The sequence below is a fragment of the Malania oleifera genome, chromosome 9, assembly GCF_029873635.1.
Source record: "Malania oleifera isolate guangnan ecotype guangnan chromosome 9, ASM2987363v1, whole genome shotgun sequence".
Classification (NCBI taxonomy): Eukaryota; Viridiplantae; Streptophyta; class Magnoliopsida; order Santalales; family Ximeniaceae; genus Malania; species Malania oleifera.
In genome coordinates, this window is record NC_080425.1 from 78,035,371 (window position 1) to 78,048,239 (window position 12,869).

The following is a 12,869-nucleotide window of genomic DNA, read 5'->3' on the forward strand; positions in this document are numbered from 1 at the left end:
TAGGAAAGCATATGACTTAGATGGCCTAAGACTTGCTTATATCGTAAAAGTAATTATTTTGCATGGGCTTCAACTATTTTTCGCGTAGACCTTAGAAATTGCCTTTAGATGGGTTTGCAAGTTCATGATATGCTCAAGCTTAAAAAAGAAAAATGAAATTTTCCATTGCCCATCACTTGTAGAGTTAAATCATATCTTAGCCTCATACTCAATAATTTTAATATTTAATCTTTCAAATTTTGTTTAGGGTTTGTTGGATGTTTTTCATCTTGAAATCATTCTTTTGAAGATACAAGGGTACACTACTTGGTGTCGATACCCATTTTGACACACAACTTTTGAAAACTAAGGTGTAGTCCCAAGAGAGGGGAGGGGGGGGGGGATGAATTGGGTTTTTAAAAGTTTTTTTAAAATCTTTTTACAAATTTACAACCTTTTGTAAACTTAGCAAACACACAAGAATGATTTGATTTTTAATGCTTAATTAAACCAACCACAATCCACACTTAATATCAACACAAGCCAATGATTCTTAATGAGATACTTTCAACAATGTCAATTAATCAACCAATCAACCAATCAATCAAACACAAAATACTTAACCAATATATGAGCTGTAGCACCTCCAAGATTCAGCAATTGAATAACTCAAAGTTGAGTTTGATAAAAGCCCTGTATTTATGAATATTATGCGCTTCCTTTTAACTAAGGTTTTCGCAAACGATTAATCAACGTACTCCCTTTAAGGTTTTTGCAAAAGATCAATCAACGTACTTCCTTAAATTAAAAGTTTTTCCAATCTCAATTGTTTCAACTTCTTACACTCAGATACATAACCACGCAATTTATATATACTGAAAAATTAAAGAGCAAGGGTTGAGAGTGAGACCGAGTTTTTACGAGGTTCGGCTATACTCGCCTACGTCCTCGCCTTAGGCTAGACCACCTAAGGATTCCACTATAACACTTCTTTATGGGCGAAGCAAACCGTTACAATCCCTCCTTCAATTAGGGTGGAGCCCCCTCCCCAAGCGATACCCCTCGCTCGGTACAATAATCCAGTAACCCTGAACTGTCAAGAAAACAAAGAGACAAGAAAGAATTTTTGTGTACAAGAAATGCTCTCAGATATAGCTGGTTAGTACAAAATTAAATACAACTAATACTTCAAAGTAAATATCAAATAAGAATATGTGAATCGAAACTCAGAAGATTAGCTTTCAGATCAGTGACCAGAGACTCAATTTTTCTCAGAAATTTCTCAGCAAGAATATGTGTGCAAGAGGGCTTTGAGAGAGAGTGAGCAATATAACTTGAAAACTGATTTTCAATTCTTGGTGATTAATTTGATTTGAGAGACCATGTATTTATAGACTCAAAAAGCAATAAATTCGGGTTGCTCAAGTTACTTGGAGTGTTTCCCAAGTTTTTTTAGAAAGTTTGGGGCACAAGCAACTTGAATTTGAAATTTAAAGCCTTTTAAAAAACTAGCTGTTTATGAGGGCCAGTCACCTAAACCCTTCGTGGTCAGTTGCCTATTCTTTGAAAATTGTGTAAATTTTAAGTTCAAAACAGGGACAGTCGCTTGAGGTGCCAGGGATCAGTCGCTTGATCCTTCATTGCCTATTCAAATTTAATTCAGGTAAAATGCCAGTCTCCCGATCAAGCACATGTCAGTTGTCTAAACAATCAAAAACCTGTTTTTGAAGTTTGTTTACAAAACTTTTAGCCATCTTACTTTGATGCATTTAAAGTATATTTTCCGGGATTTTCAAAGTAAGGTTTCTAAGTCCATATTAACCCCTAATGAGTTTCAAAGCATTCAAAATGATATTTAAAGTGAAGTACTTACATAAGACTTCCTAAAGACATTAAAAACTCTCTAAACTTTGAGTCTTCATGTATGTCATTGCTTTGAATCAACTTTGCCTTGAACTTGAGTATTCTTTAAGCTTTTTATGTCTTGACCATCTTGGACCTCTTTGAGCTTTCATTTGATCATATTTGAATCCATGCTTTAATAGTATATGTGATGCCCCGATTTTTCATACCATTTTTTTCCCATATAATTAACACATATATCACATATCGGCCACGCCAACCTCTGATACCACAATGCATAACCCGACCCGAAAGTGGGTACCGAGTATACAATCATACTCATATACATAATCCTAACAGTGGAAGTCATTTCAAATATATATATATATATATATATATATATATATATACATACCACAATGAATACACATACCAGAGTACTACCATTCATATATACAAGTCTAATACATAAACTTCTAGGGGAATCAAACCTCCCTAACTCAAAATACTCACCCTGTCTACCCAGGGTATTTGTTCTCCTCTATCTCGGAGTTCTATCACCAGGTCTATCTCGGTTTCCTGAAATATTTAAATGATTGGGTGAGACACATCTCAGTATGACAGAATAAATTATCTACAGTGTGTGGCAGTATGAGATTCATTATATCATATCATATATTCATTTCAATAATAATATCTTCTGAGAAAATGTACCAATTCCATAATCATAATCATATAGATATACAACACAAGCTTTAATAAGCTTTTACTTCCATTTTCAAAATCATTCATTCGTAACCCAAGTTTACCGGCAAAGTTCCTGAGAATACGGAAGCTTACCAGCCCATACAAGTAGTTTCCTTCTGCCCTAATATTGTTTGTAGCCTAACCCGATTAACTCGGGTTCAACTACAACTAATACTTATCAGAACACTCACCTTACTTAGTAAGCCTTCAGGTGGTGCGTTTTACTTTGCTTTAATTATTTATTAACTCACGCAATTTCATTTCTCATTTTCTTTCTTGTTTCCATTCTCATTTCATTTCCCATTCCATTTCATTTCCATTTCCATTTTCTTTTCATTTCCATTTCCATATCAAGCTCATGAGTGTCTCCAGTAACCAATATACCCGTGTCTATACTCATGGCTGCCTTGAGGATATTTCTCCACGTCATGCTTCCCCCATGAATAGGGTTGTGCGGCCCGAAGGCTGGACCTAACTACGGTTGACCGACTTAATTAGGTCAAATATCATCATATATCTCGTGTCTGTAGTACGACTGGCTGCCAAAATCCCTGATTCGGACTCAAAGGGCACAATAGCTCTACTATATAGCTCATTCTAGTGTCACGCCACACGCTCCACGAGTTTGTGTGGTTGTACTAACATCACTTGCAACGGTACCATGCTCTTAATATCACAACTCATCATTAGGGTTTCCATATCCATCCATTAGGGTTATCACTACCACATACCAGCAATCATTATGTGGTATTGACATTTAATCTCACATGTCTGTATTCCATCTCGAAATTTCTCATTTCATTTCTCACAATTTAATATTCATATTACAGAATTAACGGTGCAATATTTACATTTCACATATTCACATTTCCCATAATCATATTTCACATTTTCATATTACAAAATTAACATTGCAATATTTTCATTTCATATATTGCATTTCAATATCAGTATTCTCAACACATTTCATCATTTCAATGATATTTTCTCAGTTTATAATTCATCTCATCTCATACTATCATATACATATTTTATTTCACAATTGTTCAATATTTCTCAAAACACATTTTCATATTTCACATTTCATCATTTCTCAAAAGATACATTTCCTGCACATTTCACTATCATTTCCCCACATTTCAATTCTCATATCAAAACTCATTGTAGTATCCCAGATTTCACAAGGTAAATCAATTAATCCAATTTAAACATTTCTCAATATAAATCATATGACACACATATTTCATATGAAATTATATCATAATAAATTTTAGGTAAAATACATAATACCATTTTCACATATTACTCAATCCATAATTTTCATAAATAAACTGCTATAATTTATTCCCCTTATTTGACTTACTGAGAGGTCCACTGACACCCTAGATCTGTCGCTCCTCGGCGTTCCCAACTCAAAAGCCTAAAAATAACATTTTACCAAATTAAACATCCCAACTCCCAGAACATTTATTATTTAGAAATCTCTAAACTTCATATACTCCCAGTTAACTTAAAAATCCTTAAAGTATATTACTTACCCTAGTTTTGGGATGGTGCCCCAAAACTCCAATTTGAAAATCTATTCCGCTTATGTTGCAGAGAATCTTCCCAGGAACTCCGTGGCGATTCTTGATCGTCAATCTAAGCTCCAACAAAGCTGAAAATGAAGAGAGAAGTGAGAGAGAGCCGTGGGCCTAGAGAGAGAGAGAGAGAAAGAGAGAGAGAGAGAGAGAGAGAGAGAGTGATAGAGAGAGAAAACAACACTGAAAAATAAGGGTTTCACCCTTTATAGACTGTGATTCATCGACGAATTCAAGTGGTTTGTGGACGAATACATGAAGACACTTCGTCGACGATGAGGCTATTTCATCGACGAAACTGCAATTCCCTAACTCTCTCGGTAATCTCTCATCGATCAGACACGTGTTCCTCATTGCCGAAATCTAAGGGACATTCGTCAAAGAAGACCCTGGGTTCGTCGACGAAACCCTGTTTTTCTCCCTTTTAAATTCCCTTTTTTCATTCTCTTTCCTTTCTTTTAATACTTTTTTTTTTTTCTGGGTCTCTACAGTATAAGCTTTATGAGATCTTCTTTCTTTGGAGTATGAGCTTTCAATAATCTTTGTGTGCACTTGACCTTGTATTCATATACTTGAGTCTTAAAATATCATCACTGAATCAAATATGTTAAGTTTCTCTGATTTGTTATCATTAAAACAAGATTTTAAACCTTGCAAGGCCTACAACTTTTTATTATTTAGTGGCATTGAGCCTAAAAGAGCTTAAAAGGCCTATTTTCCATAAGGAGACCCTTCAAGAGAGTCATGAATATTTTATTGGGTTTAATTGAGGCTCAAAGAATCTCTTTGGGGTCTCAAGGGGCCTCTTTTGAGTTTAAATAAGGCTCATTGTAGTCTTAAGATGCTCAATTAGGTAACAAAGAGCCCAATTTAAATTTAAAAAAAAGCTCTTTTTAGTCTAAGGAGCCCAATTGGGTCACAAAGGGCCCAAGAGCTTAAATACATAAAGACCTAGAGCATAATATGGAGCTCAAGCTTGTCTCCAATGATACTCTTGTCCATCAATTTTCCTCTTCCTTGTCTATAAGTAGGAGGGAGAAGAACAAGGGAGGAGGGGAGCTCAGTTACAGAGAATTTTGTATAAATTATATTTGCAAAACGGAATATTGAATCAATTAAATGCAGTAATCAATGAAAGACCAATTACAAAACACAACCATGAAGGATATATATGAAAGCAATGGAAAACAACACAAAGAATTACGTAGTTCGGCAATGCCTACATCCACAGGAGCAATCAGCAAAGAAATTTACTATCTGGTGTCAAAAGACACTTACAACACTTTCAACCATTTTTGATACATCACAAATGACATATAAAAAGACTTCTAGAAGGATTTCCCTCCACACCCTAACCAAACTAACGTCCCCTTATTCAAATTTGAAATTTGCACTGGTTCCCTCAACGTATTCGTTGACGGAAAGAGCCAAACCATCGACGGTTTTCAGTCTTATCGTCGACAAAAAGATACCAAGAGAAAACTTCTCTGAAAGTTCAGACAAATCGTTGACGACCACTAGACAAACAGTCGACGGTTTCCTTAGTAAAACCCCAACACACTGATTTCGCCATGTTTTCTCCATGTGCATGTCATCCACTCAATTATATGAGCCACATATCACAATAGAGAAAGTAGGAGGGGAATTTAGAATAGAGACTTGAGAGAGGAAAGGAGATAGAGGAGGGTTTTAGAAGATAAGAAGGGGGGCGGAGAGAGAGAGAGAGAGAGAGAGAGAGAGAGAGAGGCATGAACACCCAAAGAAAGGAGGAGAAAGAGAATTTGACCATACCAAGGAAAAGAAAGAATAGAGAAGAAAGGAGAAGAATAGAATACTTACAAAGGTATGAAATTTTACATAAAATAATAAGTTCATATTCATGTTTTTATTGTCTTTTTATTGTATATTTGTGGTCATAAGCTAGGTTTAAGGAGAGGTTGACTGCAAGGGGTTGTGCATGATTTTAAGTTGCATAAGATAAGGGTTTTGAGGGGGTTGGGCACTAAGGCGGCACATAGCTGCTGTATAGCATGTAGGGTAGCAGCAACACAGAAGAGCAGCAGCATCTGTAAGAAAATTTTCAAATGCTATTTTATTTTTTTAGGATAATTTTCATAAATATACTACAGCCAAGGATCTTCAATTATCACGAACTTCACATCAATAACCTTTATGTGGGAAAATAAATAAATCATAAACTATAAACTTTACATACTGGAATCGGCCATATCGAACCTATCGAGAATAACACCGGGAGAATCCGAAAAAATCGTTTCTCTCACTTTTCCTCTTTCTCTTTCCTTCCTTCGCTAGATCTATAGGATCTCCTGATGATTAGAGAAGTAGAGGTAGAGAGAGGACAATTCCCTTCTTCTTATCTTTTCTTTGTAACTAGCATCACCATGTAGCTAACCCCTTAGAGCTTATGAGTTTAAATTTTTCTTTCTCTTCTTTAGCTTGCTTTTCCTACCCTTAGAACTTAACTTGATGTATAGCATGCCCTTATAGTTACTCCCCATAATAGTCGCTAAAATATATTAGCCCAAAAACCCCTCCTTCCTCCCGCCTATATATATATATATAAATAGCAGCAGCTTAGGGCTAGGGTTTGTAGCAAAAAATGGGAGGACGGAGGGGTTTTTGGGCTTCATTTCTCCAAGTTCTAAGGGTCTATGGATGTTAGCTTGGAAAGGAGGGCTGCTGGTCATCCTAAAGATCTACTTTGCAGCCGTGAGCAGCAGCAGGAGAGAGGCTGTAGGTTTGCTGGATCTAGTTTTGTTTTTTTTTTTGGCCCCCCGGGGTGGGGGGGGGGGGGGGGGTGGGGATGGTTTAGAAATAAAATGGGGTTTTGGTTGGGTTCTTTTCTAGAGGAATTTTAGGGTTGAGGTGCAGCAAAGAGAAGGGAACAGTGAAGAGTTTAAGGGGTTGCAACAAGGCTGCACACAGCAGCAACAGAAGTAGCAGTAGAGGCAGCACACTGGTAGGGTTGCACGACTCTTTTGGAGGGCTGCCTTGGTGGCTGCAAGGTGGTCAAGGTTAGGTTTATTTTTCTCTTCTTCTTTTTGATCTAAACAATGCATCCTTGATCTTTATTTGGTTAAATTAGATTATTATTATTTTTTTTCTGGTTTGAATGGTTGCACAGTTGCTTTGGGGCTGCCTTGGTGGCTGCAAGGGTAACTAGGGTTAATTTTTTTTTTTTCTTCTCGTCAATTGATTAAAAATCATGGATGGCTGTGATATCCTTGGTCTTTAATTAATTAAGTTAAATTGCTCTTTTTGGTTTGAATGAATGCATGAAAGAAATATAATCTTTTAGTTTGATCATAATTGTTCCATGCTTAAGTTGTTTTAATATACCTTGTATGCAAGTCATCCTCTTTCATGATTCCTTGAATGCGTGAATAGTAGGACGAGTGGTTGTAGCTTTTGTAACTAATATGAGGGTTTAATGAATGCCATGAATATCCATTATTTCATACTTGGTGAAAAGTGTCTTCAAAGAAATTCTCATAGGGTGAATGTAATTGGTCTTAATATAAGTGAAACAAACATAATTAATAGAGGGAAACATAAAATATAGTTTGTTAACATTGATATGAGATCTTTAAAATCCAATACTATATGAATATTAATATGAACAATATGGACTATTAGTTCATTAGTCGTAAAACAAATAAATACTTTTAAATTAAGTATTTGTTTTAAATAATTCAAACAATGTAGACACCCCATTTTGTCTTGGGGCTAATTTAACAGAAAGAAAATTTTTTATTACTAATACTAGTATTACTTTAATTGTAGCAGAAAAATACAAAGTACAAAATTACAAAGAAATTCAAATTACAAGAATACATTTGAAGAAAATACAAAAAAAATTGAAATAAATGCAAAAATCTTGGGACCTTGCTGGTTTTGGCACACCTGCACGCCTGCACAAGGAACAATAAGAAATTAAACGAACAAGTTGGAGGTTAGCAGTTTATAAATTGGTTGAGGGATAAAATTAAATGTATCCCACAGCCTATAAATTGAGGTTCAGGGAGAGAAATTGGGAACACATGGAGAGATATCATCAGAGGGGTAGGAGCAAGATAATTAGAAAATTAGTGAGCAAATCGGTGAGCAAATCATAGAGCATCCAAAAGATCAGTGAGCAAATCAAAGAGCAATCAGAAAGCAATCGGGTAGCAATAGTAAGAGGAATTTCATAGCATAGAAGCAGTAGAAAGCAATACCTAGAGCAGAGTAATTCAAAGTAAAGTAATTTTATCAGCAATAGCATCATTCAAATCCAAAAAGGTGGCACCAACATTCTATTTAAAGAATGAAAGAGTACAAGACCCTAGGTAGGTTTTCTTATCCTTGATTATTCTTAGTTATTTTATTCAATATTTATTTAAAGAAAAGGAACAAGAGCACTTTGAAATTAGTCGGATCCGACCCGTTGACCTAACCCATGGGTTAACCTAACCCATGGGTTAACCCAACCCGTTAGCCTAACCTGTTGACTGACCCATTGGCCCGACCCAAGACCCAAGTCCACTTGGACCTGGGTCCATCAACCCGGTCCATGATTTAAGAAAAGGGTTTGGGCCTATTTTCAAAAACCTAGGGGCCCAAATTTTGTAAAACCTTTTTAAAATGAGCCAAAGCCCAAAATTTTAAATCCAATGTTTTTTTTTTTGTTTTTTAAATGACAAACCCCAGACCCATTTATGTCAAAAGGCCCACTGTTCATTTTTTAAACACTTTGGGCCCATTTTTAAAACAAAAAGAACTTGGCCCCATTTTAAAACCAGACCCTCCTTTTTTTAAAACAAATATTGGGCCCTCGGCCCAACTTTTAATGCCAAAGGGCCCTAGGCCCAACTTTTAATGCCCTGACCCCATTTTTTAAACCATGGGCCGAGGCCCAATTCTCTAAATCCCAGGGCCATTTTTAAACACATGGCCATTTTTTTAAAAAAATGAAAGGATCTGAGGCCCAAAATTTTCCACGTTGGATTAAATTTTATTTTTTAAAAGGAGGTAATCAAATTTTATTAAATTCAATTTTAAGATAATTCATAATTAATTACATATTGTTCGTTAAACGAGTGTGTAGGGGTATTGATACCTTTCCCTCGCATAATTGAACACTCGATGTCGATTTTTGTAAAAGCAGATCGAGACTACTAGTTTCTTAACTTAGGTTTAGTTTAGTGACTAATCAAATGAGTAATAATTAGGTGTTCTAACTGTACCTAGGAAAAAAATAGATTAGAGGCGATTCCAAATTCAAATTTTTTAAAGATCATATTTTAGTACCTCACGATCTCGGGCTTCGCTCGTGGACATCGCAACAAATAATATTACTCAATTGCAATTATTTATTTAAAGTAAAGTAGCTATAATACTTACTTGAATTCAGTCATCAGGAGCCATTTTGGATTATTTGGTCATTTTAAATCTTTATTAAGATATTGTTGAGCTGTTATAGGTCAAATAAAATAATGATGGGACTTGAACAAAGTCAATTCTTAGGCGCATCGGAAAAAATTAAAAATAATTACCATGCCTTGACTAGAGTAGATTCCTTTTTTGATGATTCATTTAATATATTTTTTTTCTATTGGGATTTGGTGGCCTATTTCTTGATATATTCAATTTTGCTCTTTTTTGGGTATAATTTTAATCATGGAGTTTGAATTGGGTATACTTTTAATCATAGAGTTTGAATTTAAATTTCCACAAATTTGCAAAAATAAAAAAATCTGAAGACAATTTATATTATTTTTAAAATTTAGACAAATTCAGTATAAATAAAAAAATTTTATACACCCAAAATTTATTTGACGAATGGGCAATGGATCTTCAGTATCAATTTGATGATTTACAAAAGGTAAATTAGTTTAATCTTTCATTTATTTAGATGAGATCCGTTAATTTAGGAGCTCAAGGTTGCTGTCCAACGAGTTGAGAGTAAATCTTACGGATGATAAATTCTACGATTTACAAAAGTTGTGTTTTCTTGATCTTGAATCAATTTAACAAAATCTGTTGATTTGATGAAATTAACAATTCATTAGAGAATGGATCCAGATCTGTTCTTCGTTATCACAAGTTTAATCACAAACAATGGATATTTGAAAGAAAATTCGATTGCCCAATATTGATTATAAATTTGGGTATTCTTCAATTACCGAATTTGTCTATTTGTTTGTTTGTTTGTTTTGTTTTGTTTTTTTTTTTTTCAAGCCAAGTTTTCTCCTTTTTTTTTTTTTACTTTTGCTTTGTCCTTGGGGTTCCCTTCTGAGAAGTTGCCCAAGTCTAGGGTTAGGTTAAATTCCAAAAGCTCCTATGTCTTATCATGTGTCATTGTGTATAGAGTTTGAGCTAATGGACTACCTAACCATATTTTAATTAGTTAAGTCCATATCCCTTGATTAGGCTCACTATTCATGAGGGTCAATGTAGATTTTTTTTTTTTAGATTAATTTGAGCCCATTAATATAATTAAAAAATATTTATATATATTTTAATTTGACTAATTAAAATATATTTTTTCATTAAAAAATTTGCATTGCAAAATTTTTATGTTTATTATAGTCCCCATGCCTGTCCCACATGCAAAATCATTCCCACTAGGCCACTACCATATTATTTAATTTCTTAAGTTTTTTATTATTTAATGGACGTTTAATTAGTAATAAAAAATGGGTGTAGGATAGAAAAACTATCACCCCTTTTTGTCTCTATATCCTTTTGGAGCCAACAAGGAATGACCCTTACCATTGCTTATCCTCCACGGTCGGTTGTCTCCTCCATTTGATAAGTTGTGGGTCTCAACAAATTTGACATGGCGGCTATTTTTAATTCTTTATTCACGTATCACATCTATTTAAATTTGTGGAAAGACAATTCCCTAAGTCTTTCTATTTAGTATACACAGCTAATTTTACCTCAAATTAACTTAACCTAATCTTAAATTAGCTCAGATTAGAAAAAATTTAGCTTCATAAGACATTTTAACTTTTTCAACATGACATGTAACTCAATGTAGAATATGTACGTTGATAAATATGACCTTTAAATTCAATGTAATGATATCGGTAATAATATTTTTTCAACTTTTATTCTTAGTGCGAGAGTTATTTCTCAGCTTGAAGGTAAAATGAACTAGTTGGCCAATAAAGAAAATGACAGATGAATTTATATTCTCGGCTCGGTACCCAAAACACAATTAAGTATTGTTGACGCGCAGCGATTTTAATTTTTCGACCAATAAAATAAATCACATAAAGAACATTCACAGAAAAATAGAGACGAGAGATTTTACACGGTTTGGTAAGATTGCCTATGTCCACGGAGTGTGCACTTAGAGAAAAATCTACTATGAAACGATGACAGTATAGAATCTGATTAGTTTCTCCCTGATCACAGATCCCCTGTACACCTCTTCACCTTCAACCCATTGAAGAAAAGTTCTTCCTAGGGAGAAACCTCCTCTAACTCTCCTTACACAAAATGATAAACAATCCTTATATTTTCTCACGGCTTACAAACATATATATGATACCACACAACCGTTCGATTTTAGAGACGATCCAACGGTTGTGATAAAAGTCATAATAAATAAAGAAAAACAAACATATTTTTTAACAAGTATAAAATGAACTAGTAAAAATTTACTCTCAACTTAGTAACTCTTAACCTAATGGTAAAATGAGTTGGTGAAAACCAACTCTTAGCTTTTATATCAAGCCTAAGAGTAAAATAAGAGAGTCAAGATTTAATTCATATTTCGGACTAACTCCCAAGTAAAAAGAGTACTTACTACCTAGTACTCTAGCTTGAGTACTTCAAAATTAAAAAGGTTAGAAAAATTAATAAATTTCCGAACCTTATTTTTCACAATCCTTAGAGGGCAATGAAAAAGCATTCACAAGGAACAAACCAACATATTTGCATATATGATTTAATCGTTGGACATAAAAGTGAGAGTGTAAGTGATAATTTGGTCACTGTATTCATACAAGATTAAAAACAAGCTAAAAAGTTGTATGTCTAATTCATTGACAATCTCCAAATCAATTATAACTGATGATAATAGACATACTGACTATTTAAATAAAATTGGATACACTTTAATTAAATTTAAGGATGTTCTTTGTAATGAACAAGGTCATTAACCTGCATAAATCCAACCTACACTTAAATATTGGATACTCATTTCTCTTATAAATGACTCAGTACTTGTTCGGACTCAATTAATTAGTAATAATTTTTTTAATATATTAGAATGTCTTATATTATAATAATAATAATGATAAAATATTTAATTGATGTCAAAAGCAAAACTCGATTTATAAATAAACAAAATAACTGTAGACACCCCATTTTGTTTAGGGCATGTTGGGAATTAAGAACAAATTCCTGAAACTTGTGAGAAACAAAATAGAGAAAGAATACATGCCAAAGAAAAATCAATCACACGCACAAGACAGTATTTACGTGGTTCGGCAATTTTGCCTACGCCCATGGAGTTGCAGGGATTTCACTATTATCAAGAAGAAAATACAGAGTGTGGCGGTACAATCTCTCCCTCTCACTCTCTCGCGAAGTGTGATCGCATACCCTAATCACCCCAAAAATAATTATTTTATATGCTGCACACAGCTTCAACTTCTCAATAGTAACACCCTTAGTTAACATGTCTGTCGGGTTCTTAGATCCACA